General features: G+C 35.2%; 1 non-coding gene across 1 annotated transcript; it reads left to right on the top strand.

Annotated features, from left to right (window-relative positions):
• The first annotated feature begins 4,786 nt into the window (after positions 1 to 4,786).
• Smp_tRNA_00589_Pseudo_TTG.1.1 lies at positions 4,787 to 4,858 on the top strand. Its single transcript has one exon. It is a non-coding gene (tRNA).
• The last annotated feature ends 11,394 nt before the right edge of the window (positions 4,859 to 16,252 follow it).

Below are 16,252 nucleotides of genomic sequence, written 5' to 3'. Positions count from 1 at the left end.
CTTAGTATCATATATGGGATTTCAATAAGTCAATTCAAAGCAAAACGATGGATTATCGTAACGAATTCTTTTTCAATAACCATTCAATTAGAAGGGGTTTTGTGGGGATTTCAGTATTTTCGTAGTTAAAATCATGAGCCAATTGAGGCTAGACCACCATGGAAAACCTGGAAACACTGGGCGACCGTTTCGTCCTATTGTGGGACTCCTCATCAGTGCGAATCCACGATCCCGCCTCGCGAGATTCGAACGCATCGGTTAGGTGCTCTTGCGCTAGATTGATAGGTCCTGGGTTCGAATCTCGTGAGGAGGGATCGTGGATGCACACTGCTGAGGATTCACATAATAGGACAAAACGGTTGTCCATTGCTTCCAGGTTTTCCATGGTGGTCTAACTTCAATTGACTCATGATCTCAACTATATAAAATTACTAAAATCTCCACAAAAACCCCTTCTGATGTGTAAAAATCGTTTAAAGATTCCCATAATATTGAAAGACTAATATTTGAACGAAGAATATTCCTTTCGATAAATTCTCTTCAGGTTCTACAATTCACAGATCAAGATTAATAATCCAAAAACAATGGCCAGGTTAAAGACAAAGTACATCGTTTAAAGCATGTAAATTTAGGATTGTCGAACTAAATAGAATAAAATTGTATGATGTTGATGCAACTCATATAGAAGGTTAACTGTGAAAATTTAGGATCCATGATCAGAATATATATGGGTCAGATAAGGTGAGAGAGATGTGATAGTGCAATAATAATTCGACCTAGTGGAAGACTAAATTGTGTGAAAAATTAGGAAGACGTAATAAGGAGGGATCAATGCGAAGTGAATGAATCATGAATAGGGGAGATTAATGACGATGTTTAACCAATAATAAAAAAAATAATAATTGTGAATAAAGATAAGAGAGACAATTACATTTGACTATGAAAGGTCGTGAGTACTATAGTCAAATTAGGTCATCAAATAGCTAAGATTACTATTGATTATTTGGCCTTGTGGTTGGCCAAGGGAGGGGCAGGGGTTGGAGATATTTCTTCTCTACACATAGCTCCGGTTTCTTCATCCTGATGGCTACTGCTTCAGCCTCAGAACCTGAAGAGAATTTATCGAAAAGAATATTGCTCGTTCAAATATTAGTCTTCTAATATGTAAAAATGTTTCTCAGTATTGAAAAGTTTTCACATTTCTTGATTTGTAACGGTTTTTTAAAAATCAGTTCTGGGTTCAGGGTTCGAAATCTTGACAACAGCCATCGAAATATCATGCAAACGACACAGAGAAAAAAAGAAGGAATATCATTAAAAAGAAAATAATCAAAATCTCAAAGCCAACTATAAAAGAAAACACAAACAACTGCGTGATCAACCTATCAAAACAACCACTAGCAAACATAGAAGAACATTTACTCTGAAAGAGATTGAACTACAATACAAACGAAGCCTCAAAACTAGAATTCTTCGCAGCACTCAAAACTTCCGGAATAAGTGAGTAAACGCAACACGATTCACCAGGTTTTGAGATTCAGGATATTTTGTGTAGTAATAATGAATGGGCGAGACTATAACTTATGGACGACCTTTAACGAATCTTAAGTGACCTAGAGAAATGTTAGTCAATCAGTAAACAGTCAGCATAGAGTAAAAATATATTATACAAAAACAAATAATTAAAGTCGATATACTTCTTTTATATGGTCCGAAAACTTCTCAAGGTCAGATATAGGTTCAGAAGTTCTAAAATCATAGTGCATACGGTACAGGAACTCATCCATATGGCTCCATAGTAGTCGACCTCTGGAGCCATGATAAGGTCATAAAAAACCTCTCAGCCTCGACCACATAGCTTCATTATTGTTTGTGTGTACTCCAGTTGTGTAAGTTTATCATTTTTATTATGGATATGTCCCTACAATAATCATACTACTGCACAAACGAAGCTTCAGTAACATCTGCGATTATTGGAGCCAATGTTACTGGTGCTTTCGTTATACAGTTGGCGGCAATTATTATAATATGCCTTAGTCTCAATCTGGATCGAGCGATAATGGTTCCTATTCTAGCAAACTTCTTCCTTCAACATATATTACATCGGAGGACAACATCTGCACAAGGTCTTCAAGTCATTTAATACTCGTAATTACAAACACAGCAACTTCTTAGTAGTTTCATTTGTTGTAGCCGCTTAATTGTCAAGTCTTCTCTAAAATTCTTTATGAACCGATTGTACATGAACATCAGGTACTGAAATAGGCGCCGTGACCTTGAAATCCCTCAAACGCTTTTGATTGGCTCGTCCATAAACTATAGTCTCGCCATTTCAAGTCTCTTTCACTGTAATTCTTTTTCCCACATAAAAGTTAACCTTAATCGACCAGTATTAAAGAAGAGTAAAGGTTGTTTTTGTTTTAAATAATTGAACATTGAAAACATTTATATTATAAACTTAATTAACATGAAATTTGATCATTGATGACTAAAAGAAATGACAAAAATAAAATAGATTTCCTATATTGGCTATTGAAAAATAAAACCCAGAAGTGAAAATGAAAGGAAAATAGAATGGAAAAGTAGTAGTATATAGAACAATCTAGTTTTATGATGATTGTTTGAACATCTTCAATGATTTATCTATCTATCTCTTTCCGGTTCTTTTTCATTCCTTTGCTTACTTTCCTTTATCTTATACATGCACACACACACACACAGACACGCAAAATAAATAAAGATGGATACTTTCTTTCATAAGGTTTTGTTTACTATTTCCGAATTCGAACAAAATTATTGTTATTCAATACCAAACACCAAAGAAGACAACAAGAGTATGTAGTAGTGATATCATAATAAAAAAAGAGTAAAAGGTAAAGAGACAAAGTGGAAAGTGGTACTATTTCGTAGAAGATAATAAGGTCAAACTAAAGATAGAAAAAGACAATAAGAACAACAAAAGCCTAATTTATAACACGAATAGTGTAATAAAAAAAGAAGAGCAATGACAGCACAAATACACACACACACACACACTTACAAATGCTGACAAAAACAACTTTTTCAGTTTATTACTTTTCTAATTTGTGCTTTTCTTTATGCATACAGTCAATTGTTTATTTCCTTTTACCGGTTGTTGTAATTACTGTTTTTATTTTTGTTTTTTTTTTTTTTTTTGGGGTGGGGGGTGGGGGTGGGGTAAAATAACTGGTTTTCTTTTTTTCATTTTTTATTCAGATATCTTAGGAGTAAACAAATAAATAAGTTGGTTGACATATATTTTTCTCTCTCTCTCTCACTCGATATACCTTTAATCCCTAGTGATTAAATTGATGAACTAATAATTGTTAGTAAATTTAAACATAAAAGTAAAAGTGAATAGAAGCGAAATAATTACGGTATAGTTTAAAGTTTAATATCAAGTGAAGTAGAATAAACGAATTGTTCAAGGTTTTGACTAACTTACTCACCCACTCACACTTATGCCTATCTTCAGTTTATTGCTGATGTACGAATATGTATCCGTGTATTAGTATGTAGGTATTTCAAGTTAGATTGATGTATTGAAGTATAGAAATACATGAAAATTTTTAAATTATTCACTTCCTCACAAATCCTCCTTCTCTCACGCTCTGTTTATCTCATCTTTCTATTATACAGAGTCTATTTTGTTTTCGCATAGTTGAAATCATGAGTCGATTGAAGCTAGACTACTATGGAAAACCTGGAAACCCTGGACGGCCGTTTCGTCCTATTGTAGGACTCCTCAGCAGTGTGCATCCACGATTTCGCCTCGCGAGATTCGAATTCAGGACCTATCAATCTCGTGCCAGAGCACTCAATCGATAGACCACTGAGCTGGCATCCGATTGTGGTAATGTCTAACTCCAACCAATCCACGAAGTTGAGCAACCGTTCATCTATTGTCTTCAGTGAGTTGATATCTCACAACAGATCTGGTTGAACTCCACTGGTTACTGCTTCTCACTATAACTCCAGGAAATATCTCTTGAAGTCAGTCACTAGTGAGCATATGACTATAGATCAGAAGGGGTTTTGTGGAGATTTTAGTATTTGCATAGTTGAAATCATGAGTTAATTGAAGCTAGACAACCATGGAAAACCTGGAAGCACTGGATGGCAGTTTCGTCCTATTGTGGGACTCCTCAGCAGCTTCAATTGACTCATGATTTCAACTATGCAAATACTGAAATCACCACAAAACCCCTTTCTGATCTATAATCATATGCTCACTAGTGACTGACTTCAAGGAATGTTTCCTAGTGGGAAATAAACAAAACTTAACAACTTAATTAGTTTTTAAGTATAATGATGTTGTATAGATAAGTAGTTTAATTATTGCTGTCATCTCAAAGAATAAAAGATTTAATAGATAAGATATAATGAAAAAGATAAATTAAGACAAGTAATGGTAATTAGAATTTTAATTATGTCAATGAAAGTAGAAAAGTGACATTGTCAAGTCATTGATATTTTTTTATATTTTTTTACATTTTTCTTAAAGCAAAGAAAAATTGTATATGTTCAAAGATGGATAGTGGCTGGCAGTGGAACCCAGGATGCGCGTGGATTTTACTGTTAGCCACTATCCATCTTTGCTTATAATGCTTCTGGCTTCAGGCAATATCAAGACAGCCTGCATAGGATGCACATATGCCAATAAGAGACTGATCAGTTGCAGTCCAAAATAACAATGGGAGGATACAAGTAAACAACAACAAGTGAATATAACTTCACCCCATTGCACAAGAAGGTGGCTATCAGGATTCAGTAGCTGAGTGGATGACGCGATGGCGTTTGAAGCGAACGGTACTGGGTTCGAGTCCCAGAGTGAACGTCAACTCTGAGATGCAGGTGCATCCATTTGACGAGTCCCAAATAGGACGAAAAGCGTGTCTTGGGTTCCACTGCTAACCAGTATCCATCTTTGCTTATAAAGCTTGTGACTTCAGGCAGTCTGCATAGGATGCACATATGCCAATAAGAGACTGATCAATGACAGTCCAAAATAACAATGGGAGGATACAAGTAAACAACAACAAGGGAATTGTATATGATGTTTTAAGTTTATTTGCTAAAGTAATTGTGGCAACTTTTTATGTTAAATATTACCAACAAGATGAGTAGAATAAATTTTCCATGAATGAAAAGTAATTTTATAATAAACTACTTAAAGTTGATTGATCACTGTGTGGTGATCAATGTCATGTATATCACATCGTTGTTAGTGAAGATCGGATCCTATCGATCAAGTTGCAATGTGGTCACTAGTCTAGATGACCCGACATTGAGTGCACTTACAATAAACTACTTCAAGAAATAATGATTGTACACAAACAAAATAAACATAGTTCTACTGGGAAGATTTGACTTATCCAGTAAAAACGTTAAGTATTACTGCAATCTTTTTTTCAAAAGTTATTTGATCTATTATATAGCTGAGATCATGAGTTAATTGAAGCTAGACCACCATGGAAAACCTGGAAGCATTGGACGACCGTTTCGTCTTATAGTGGGACTCCTCAGCAGTGCGCATACATGATCCCACCTCGCGAGATTCGAATCCAGGACCTACCAGTCTCGCACCTAAGCACTTAACCGATAGACTACTGAGCCGGCCGACATCCAACGGTTTTAATGTCTAACTTCAACCAATCCACGAAATTGAGCAAACATTCACTAATGTCTTCAGTGAGTTGATATCTCTCAACAGACCTTGTTGAACTCCACTGGTTACAGCTTCTCACCAGAACTCCAGGAAATACCTCATGGAGCCAGTCACTAGTGAGCGTATGATCATTATCAGTAGGGGGTTTTGTGGAGATTTTAGTAATTTTATATAATTGAGATCATTAGTCAATTGAAGCTAAACCGCCATGGAAAACCTGGATTTATTACTTCAAAATTATTGTTTTTAAACTAATAGCCAGATCATTCTATTATACGTAAAAAATGGATTTGCAAATCCTGGCAAATGTTTTGAAAACCTTTTGTTATCAACCTAATTCACAATCTAATAAAATTACATCATTTTAGATGAAGATACAACGATGGAACAAGACGACTATGACGTAATCTTCAAAGTGAATCACATCAATTACAAAGAACAAAATAGATGGCAAACTGTTTGTCATTTTTATTTTTACTTACCAATTTTATTAAATCGTACAGACAATCAAGGACACGAACTTAATCGAGAAAGCACCGGTATTTTCGATAGACAAAATAAAAAATTACAGGGAACTCCCCGAACTTCAGTTAGTTTACTGTCATTACACTTCGAGAAACAAACTCAAAACATCAATCAATACAAGAAGAAAGGTCATTCCTTCATATAATTCAAGATCATGCAAATGAGGTATAAAGTCAGCTATCCAAATAGAAACTCATCAGAGTAGATTGTTTTGGATTCTGTGGAATATTTAGTCACTGATGCTTTTGTTTAGAAAAACAATGAAGTTTTTAAAACCAAACTATTTAACTGATATAAGGCGACACTACAAAATGGAGTTGACTACTGGTGAGAGCGTGACAGTTTTTCTTTAATGTGTAGGCAAGTCGGTACTGTTTTCTAAACATCATTCAAGCTTACAACATTAACGGTTATATTAGCTAAAGTAATTTTTTCCAGATTATGTCCATGAAATCTTCTTATCCTTAAAAAATATTAGTTTAGATAATCTACTTTTATTAATCTGTTCCATCATGCTATGGATATACAAAAGGAAATAAATACAAGGCTGCTAGTGAAGAAGAAATTAGCAGGGAGATATAGTAAACCGGAGAAATCAGTCAAGGACAAAGAAGGAAAGACAATCACTGAGACTCAAGAACAGAGGAAAAGATGGGCAGAATACTTCGAGGAACTGCTGAATAGACCAGCCTCATTGAATCCACCGAACACCGAAGCAGCACTCACTTACCTTCCTATAGATGTCACTCCACCAACGATCGAAGAAATCAAGATGGCCATCAGACGAATCAAAAGTGGGAAGGCGGCAGGACATGACAATATACCAGCAGAAGCACTGAAGTCAGACATTGAAGTAACTGTAAACATGGAAAAGAGGAAGGCCAAAGAACACATTACGCCGGGAAATAGAAGCAGATATGAAAAGGATGAATAACAACTGGAAAGAACTGGAAAGGAAGACTCAGAACAGAGTTTGATGAAGAATGCTAGTGAGCGGTCTATGCTCCTCGACGAGGGGTAACAGGCGTAATTAAGTAAGTAAGTACTAGTGAATATTAATGTTTGTATAGAAATATCGTTATGAAAGTATAAGGATTTATCCACCAAAAAAGTATGTGGTTAAAGATTTGTCTGTTACAGAGTGATGAAAATCGGAACTCGACACCTTGTTGTGAATTAATGAAATGGACTTTGATGCCCATGCTGAGGATTTTCAAAGTATCTTACTGATGATGAGATTTGATATGGAGCCAATTGGTTGGTGATTAAATACTAATGAGCCATAAATTCACAGAGATTATAAGAAGCTTGGTTTATTTGATTAATAAAACTCATTATTCTGAGCAACAATTACATAAATTGAGATATCAAGAAATTCTAAACATTAGTTTCGTCCATTTTTTAGATCAACCTAATTTAACCCTTTGTTATTTTGCTCTGTTCAAGAAATACAAAACAGTTAAGAAGAGGTATCTTTGAGACGATAAATCATGGAACAATGAAACCATTCTAAGGTCAAACTTCGGAGGACATTCAGGGATGTTATGAATGATGGAAACGCAATTAGTATAAGTGGATTGCTACAAGTAGGATATATATCGGATGGGTTCAGATTACTGTAAGCTGAAAAGTGTAAACTAACTGTCTTTTTCAACCCCCGATTGGTATATTAGTTAGACAAACTAACTAACTGTCAGGAATAATGTATGTGAATGTCAAATTTTACATTAACGTAATATCCCCATAAACAAACTGTATTTATAGTTAGCATGGTTGAAATTGAAACTCGATAACTTTATGAATATGTGCAGAAACATCATTTATGGTTAAGCAGTTCAATGAATAAACGTCCATGTACAACAACGTACATACGATTCCACACGTGGTACTAGAACCCAGGACCTTTGGTCTTGCGTAAGAACGATTAACACCTAAACCGCTGAGCCGGCATCAAACGATGTTAATGTCTAACTTCAGTCAATCCTAGATATTGCGCGACCGTCCACCACTATCTCCAATAAGTAACTGGCTCTATACCAGGCACGGTTGGACTCCACTGGCCACAGCTTCTCACTAGAACTCCAGTAAATACTTCATGAAGCTAGTCACTAATAAGTACATGATGTTTATTATCAGAATGGTAGTTTGTGGATATTGTAGTAATTTTTAATAGTTGATATCATAAGTCGTTTAAAGCTAGACCACTACCGAGAATCTAGAAGAACTGGACGAGTTCCACGTGCAGGATCATGTATGCACATTGCTGATGAACGCCATCCAGTACTTCCAGATTTTTAATGGCGGTCTAGTTTTAATCGACTCAAGTATTCAACTACTACTACTACTACTACTACTACTACTACTACTACTACTACTACAGTATCCATAAAACCCCATTAAAAATTATAAAACCCCATTAAAAATTAGTTTATTGATGATTATTAACTTGAATTAATAACAGGGATATTTGATCTTTGACAGAAAAACAAAAAAAAAAGATGGACAATGGAGAAAGATATTTTTTTCTAAAAATGCATATCATTAATTTTTCCGTAATTCAAACGGAAAGAATTTCACAAGTTAAAATTATTAGTATTATGTATGTTCTCATGGGACTTAATAGGAATAATGATAATGAACGTATCTTGATAATAGTGTAGTGAGCAAGAACACGAGTGGCACACACAGAGTATCTTAGCAAAATATGACAACCATACAGTAAATAGTCAGTTTGCAAACTATCAATCAATCATCTCAATCTTGACCATTCCTTCCTTAAATATCAGTCCATCGTCTCCGACTATTATTGTTCATGTATTTTCATACAAATTGCTTTTCGTTCCTGTTCTTTCCTTATCAATCTTCTACTGAAATACATTCAATACCCTACCATCGTTATATACTACTTATGTGGATATAAGTAACCCATACCATAATAGATTCATGATATTTTACTAGGTTTATTAATAACTAATAATGTTAATTAAACTTTAGTGGACTAGAATTAGTATTTATGTTTGGTTATATAGAATCAACAGTATATAGATAACAACTTCAAACATGATACCTTGTATATATGTAATCACTCAATGACATACGAACTAACTTGATGCCAAACGCTATCTAATTTAATTAATATTAATCAAGAAATACTTTATTAATGGATTATATCAATGATCATTTGTAATTTGATATTGAATAAAAAATTCAATTCATTACATATAAGACTTTCATACAAAATGGTTAGAGTTATTTTTTTTTATATTAACAAAAGAATACTTCGAATTCACTTGGTATTGTTTGTTTGAATCTTTCCATCGATGTGTTAGGACTGCAACTGATCAGTCTCTAATTGGCATATGTGCCTCGATATAGCCTTAATTCACAAGCATTATAAGCAAAGATGGACAGTGAATTCAAACTTCACCTCATCGCACAAGCAAGTGGTTATCAGGACTCAGTAGCTGAGTGCATAACTCGATGGCGTTTGAAGCGAACGATACTGGGTTCGAGTCCCAGAGTGAACATCAACTCTGAGATGCAAGTACATCCATTTGACGAGTCGCAAATAGGACGAAACTAGCCTACTGGATTCCACTGCTAACCACTATCCATCTTTGCTTATAAAAGAATACTTCATTCATTGAAATATGTGTAATTGAATGATCATTTATTCAGTAAGTAATGGAAAATACTGAATTTTCATATGTTAGTTAGTCTCTATCAATACAATTCTTGTTTAAATGAAAGTATTGTTTGTTTGTAAAATTAGCAGATTATTATTTATCTAAATAAAGTTAGATAGAATTTACAAAAGTGTCAACTTCAATGGTTTTTTTGAAGTTATATAATATTAGAATGGGATTTGTGAAGATTATAATATTGTAGTAGTTGAATTTATGAGTTGATCTAAACTAGAGTATCATTTAAAATTGGGAAGCACTGGATGGCCATTTCATCCTAGTACGGGACTCGTCAGCAATGAACATTCAAAATGAGTTTACTGGAGTTCTAGTGCGAAGCTGTGAACAGTGGAGTTCAATCCGTGTCGTGTGTGAGACATTGATTCAAACGATGGAATGGCTTTTGATTCTCAGAAACTGATTGATTTATTATCATTATAAAAGATCACTTACAAAAAATCAATAGATTTCAAATAATTTGAATAATAATCAGTTAAATTCCATGAGGTAATTCCTGAAGTTCTAGTGAGAAGTCGTGACTAGTGCAGTTAATCCATGTCAGGTAGAGACAGGTATCTAGCTGAGTACAATGGAAGATGGTTGCGCAATTTCGTGGATTGGTTGATGTTAGACATTAACACTGTTGGATGCCGGTCGGCTCAGTGGTCTATCGGTTAAGTGCTCTGGCGCGAGACTGATAGATTCTGGGTTCGAATCTCACGAGGCGGGGTCAAGGGTGCACACTGCTGGGGAGTTCCACAATAGAACGAAACGGCCGTCCAGTGCCTCTAAGTTTTCCATGGTGGTCTAGCTTCAATTGACTCATGATCTCAACTATATGAAATTACTAAAATCTCCACAAAAACCCTTTCTGCTAAATTATGATTTATTGTTGATTACCTTTAAGTACTATCTTACTTTAATATAATGCACGCAATGTCGAATCACCTAGACTAGTGACCAAATTACAACCTTAATCGCCGGGATTTGATCTTCACCTAGAAGGACCTGACATACTTGGCATTGATCACCACCCAGTGACCAATCAATAGTAAATTCTGATTTGTATTAAGATTTTATTATTACTTTTACATAAATAAGTAAATCAGTATGAAATGAGAAATGTCCACTACTTCATATTTATTTACTTAATAGTAAAATGACAATTAAGTTGGAAATAATCTACATTTATTTATCTCGCGCACCAGTGCGAGACTGATATGTCTTGGGTTCGGATCTCGCGAGGTGGGATCGTGGATGTGCACTGCTGAGGAGTCTCACAATAGGACGAAACGGTCGTCCAGTATATCCAGGTTTTCCATGGTAGTCTAGCTTCAATCGACTCATGATTTCAACTATATAAAATTACTGAAATCTCCACAAAACCCCATCCCGATAACATTCATTTTTCACAAAATTCCTTAACGGTCGTACGTTTCAATGGATAAAGAATGAAACTATAGATCGATTCATTTAACTACTTCTATATTTTTTCTTCTGTTATGCATCAAAGTGATAGAATAAAGCGAAAAAAAGTGATTATCTGCTTGATTAAACATTCAAGCTTATTAAACAGATTGAAGTTTTTTTCTCATTCAGTTCATACTCAACAACTACTTGAACTTCAAAATGAAATCATTGATGAAGAAGACAACAAGAAAAGTAAAGTAAAGTGAAGAAAAAGAAGAAAGATCCTAACGAAGAAGAAAACCCTCTTTCATATGTCTATACTTGTATATGTTCGTGTGAGTATGTGTTTAGATTGTAACTTCAACTTTAGATTGTTACTTCAGTTAACCGATATTTATGGAGTATTTTGGAGGGGAAAGCTAAGAAGTCAATTTTTTTGTTTAGTAGTTAGTATGTTGCTGATTGTTTTCTCGTTCTCTATCTATCCAACTTTTTTCCCATCCAAGTAATGAAAACATCTCTATCCTTCATGAACATGTTCAAATAGGTATATATAAATGCATTAATCTAAATAAAAGATGACTACCTTAGAAGAACAAGTAAACTGAATGAAGACAGCGTTATGTTCAATGTACAGTAAATCGTGTATTTTGTAATGTAACCCTACCGGTGCTTCCATGTTCTCTTCTTCTTCAATACTCTTCAAGAATAAAGTAAACATTTCAAGTGTTTGTAACTTTCTTTTTTCTGTTTCAAACTATTCAGTTATTTTGTTATCTTGGAAACAAAGGCCAAAACAAATAAAACTGGGAATTAAGAGTTTGATTAGGCTTTTCTGCTATTTATTATTTATCTTTCGTCTTTTTTTTGAAGATTGTGAAATAAAAAGTTTCAGTGATTAAAATGTATAGAGATTATTATATTGTATGAGATGTTTAAAACTGTTAGAAGGGTAATTAAACTAAGAGATGAAATCTACTTGGTAATTGTGAGGATGACCTGCGAGTAAACACGAGGAAGCTCTAATAATCTCAGAAAGAGCCGTAGATATTCCATCCAATCATCTTTTGGAAGAATATTCTGGAATCTCCAAGTGTAGCCTCCCTGTTGGACAAATGCTCCTGTATGAGGATTGGAGGACTATATTGATGATTTTGTTTTACTAAAAACTATAAATACCTGACAGTTTTATACCATAATTGACACTGTTTTGGAATAGCGTTCCTTCCACTTGTCTTCTATCTTTTCATTTGTGACTTGGAGGGATCTAGCGTTCGAGTGCTCAAGTTATACACTGTATATTAGGAATCTAAGTTCTAGATATAACAGTAATCGGTTAAAAAACTATATATTTGGTTAATTTTTGAGATTTACTAAATTAGTAGACGATTAATATATACTCACTGATGTGTAACTGTAAGATAAGTTCATGAAGTTCTAGTGGAAAGTTTTGTTTGACAGAGTTCAATCACTTCGATATTAAAATATACCTTACTAGTTTACCATTTGAAACTAGTCCGTTAAAAAAATTCCACAAAATAAACACTTATCAGCTATCCTAGGAGCAGTAGTAAACAAGGATCTAAGTTTAAAACATTATTTGATTAAAATAAGTAAGACGAATCAAGAGTTGGACGATAACCAAAGAATATTATTCAGTGTGGATCAGTTTATTTTGCAAAGCTGAGAAGTACAGATTTCTGGATACAGATAAATTAGTTTGAAGTTATCCAGTTTATCATCATAAATAAAGGTTCTAAGTTCTTTCAGATAACATAGTCATAATACACTTTGATGAAGCGTCAGAAAGTAGAGCATTCAAGAAAATAACTTGATCTGATAACAGTAAATAACATGTTTCAATAAGACTTTTATTAAATAATCACTATTATGTTTTGATGAAGTTTTGTTCTCTAAGCTGAATGGCTTGATCACGGAACTTTCATCGTTCTTCATTTAGAAGTCTATAGTTTATTCTGATGTTGTTCAGAAGAACGATAAAAAGTTCAATGATCAAACTATCCAGCTCAGAGAACAAAAGTTTATCAAAACTTAATAGCTTTTCTGTAATGTAATCATTTTCAAAGTAGTTATTAAGTTTCCTAAGAATGTATCAGATAGAACATCATAATCAGAAGGGGGTTTCGTGGAGATTTTATTAATTTTATATAGTTAAGATCATGAGTCAACTGAAGCTACACCAAAATGGAAAACCTGGAAGCACTGGATGGCCAACTCGTCCCATTATGGGACTCCTCAGCAGTGCGCATCCACGATCCCGTCTCGCGAGATTCGAACCCAGGACCTACTAGTCTCGCGCCAGAGCACTTAACCTCAGGCCGCCATCCGACGGTGTTAATGTCTAACTTCAACCAATTTCGCGAAATAGAGCCACACATTCACCATTGTCTTCAGTGAGTTACTATCTCACAACAGATCGGGTTGAACTCCACTGGTCACTGCTTCTCACTAGAACTCCAGGAAATACTTCAGGCCGGCATCCAACGGTATTGATGTCTAACTTCAACCAACATCATAATATTGAATATTTACCAATATTCCTGTTGAATGAAAACAGGTTTCCTCAAAAGACACTGAATAATATATACATACACACATCTTTGTATTGTTGTTATTGACCTCAAAGTTTATCATAACTGGTAAAAGCTTATTATTAGTTTTATTTCTTTAAAACCCACTGCGTGTTTTTTTTTTTTGGGGGGGGGAGAGGTTAATAAAATCCTGAAAATGAGTTTAAATAATAATAATAATATTCAAATGCTCATTAACTATTATGAACCTTTTTATTTATGTAGAATATAATAAATAACTTGCCCTAAGGCAATTTTCTAGTTATTGGCCCCATATAATATTTTATTCAGATAACTTTATTTGATTCAGCTAATAAATGCTACTTATAATAATAATAATAGTAGTATTATTAATGACTATTATTTTAATGGAACACTTTGAGAACTTTCTAGATTTCTAACTCGTTCTAGATGAATAGTTTGGAGTTAACTATTCATTATTCAACAGTTTGTATTAAAAGAAAACACAATTAGTGTTTTTTCACAATTAAACAAGTGGGTAAATGGTATTATTCTATGAAATGTTTACTTAGATTTATGAGATGAAACCAAGTTACAGCTACTCTGGGGGCTACTGCCAGTCCCGGGTAGAGGAGGAGGGTTGGGCATGGGGTTAGCGACTATATCCCGTAGAAAACCAACTCGCTGAGAATTTTAGAATTTTCTTGATTTCTAACTTGTTCCACTGAACCCACCTAACATCGAAGCAGCACCCACAGACCTCCCAATCGATGTTGGCCCACCAACAATTGAAGAGATCAGCATGGCCATTAGACAAGTCAAGAGTGGCAAAGCAGCGGGACCAGATAACATCCCGGCTGAGGCACTGAAAGCAAATGTATCAGCAACTGCAAAGATACTCCACACCCTCTTCAGTAAGATTTGGAACGAAGAACAAGTACCAATAGACTGGAAAAAAGGACTTCTGATCAAGATACCAAAGAAAGGCGATCTCAGCAAGTGCGACAACTATAGGGGCATCACTCTTCTCTCAATACCAGGAAAAGTCTTCAACAGAATATTGTTAAACAGGATGAAGGATTCCGTGGATGCCCAACTTCGAGATCAACAAGCTGGATTTCGTAAGGATAGATCGTGTACAGATCAAATCGCAACTCTACGTATCATTGTAGAACAATCAGTTGAATGGAATTCATCACCGTACATCAACTTCATTGACTACGAGAAGGCATTTGATAGCGTGAACAGGACAACACTATGGAGGCTTCTTCGACACTACGGTGTGCCTGAGAAGATAGTCGATATCATACGGAACTCCAATGATGAACTAAACTGCCAAATCGTCCACGGAGGACAACTCACCGACTCATTCGAGGTAAAGACTGGTGTTAGACAAGGTTGCTTACTCTCACCCTTTCTCTTTCTCCTGGTGATCGACTGGATCATGAAGACGTCAACAACTGGAGGAAAGCATGGGATACAGTGGACAGGCAGGATGCAGCTGGACGATCTAGACTTCGCAGATGATTTGGCTCTTCTATCACAAGCGCAACAACAAATGCAGGAGAAAACGACCAGTGTAGCAGCAGCCACAGCAGCAGTAGGTCTCAATATAAACAAAGAGAGCAAGACTCTCCGATGCAATACAATATGCACCGATCAAATTAAACTTGACGGAGAAGCTTTGGAAGATGTGGAAAATTTTACATATCTGGGCAGCATCATTGATGAACACGGTGGATCTGATGCAGATGTGAAGGTGAGGATCGGCAAAGCAAGAGCAGCATACTTACAACTGAAAAACATCTGGAACTCAAAACAATTGTCAACTAACACCAAGGTTAAAATTTTCAATACAAATGTGAAGACAGTTTTACTGTATGGGTCGGAGACGTGGAGAACTACGAAAGCCATTATCCAGAAGATACAAGTGTTTATTAACAGTTGTCTACGCAAGATACTTCGGATTCGTTGGCCAGACACTATCAGCAACAAGTTACTGTGGGAGACAACAAACCAGATTCCATCGGAGGAAGAAATCAAGAAGAGGCGCTGGAAGTGGATAGGGCACACTGAGGAAATCACCCAATTGCGTCACAAGATAAGCCCTCACATGGAATCCTGAAGGCCAAAGCAAAAGAGGAAGACCAAAGGACATATTACGTCGAGAAATAGAGACAGACATGAGAAGAATGAACAAAAATTGGATAGAACTAGAAAAGAAGGCTCAGGACAGAGTGGGTTGGAGAATGCTGGTCGGCTGTCTATGCTCCATTGGGAGTAACAGGCGTAAGTAAGTAAGTAAGTAAGTAAGTAAGTAACTTGTTCTAGATGAGTAGTTTAGAGTTTACCACTCATTATTCAACAGTTTTATTAGAAGAAAATACAATTAG

This window comes from Schistosoma mansoni, chromosome 4 (assembly GCF_000237925.1).
Source record: "Schistosoma mansoni strain Puerto Rico chromosome 4, complete genome".
Lineage (NCBI taxonomy): Eukaryota > Metazoa > Platyhelminthes > Trematoda > Strigeidida > Schistosomatidae > Schistosoma > Schistosoma mansoni.
This window is presented reverse-complemented; position numbering and strand designations above follow the sequence as displayed.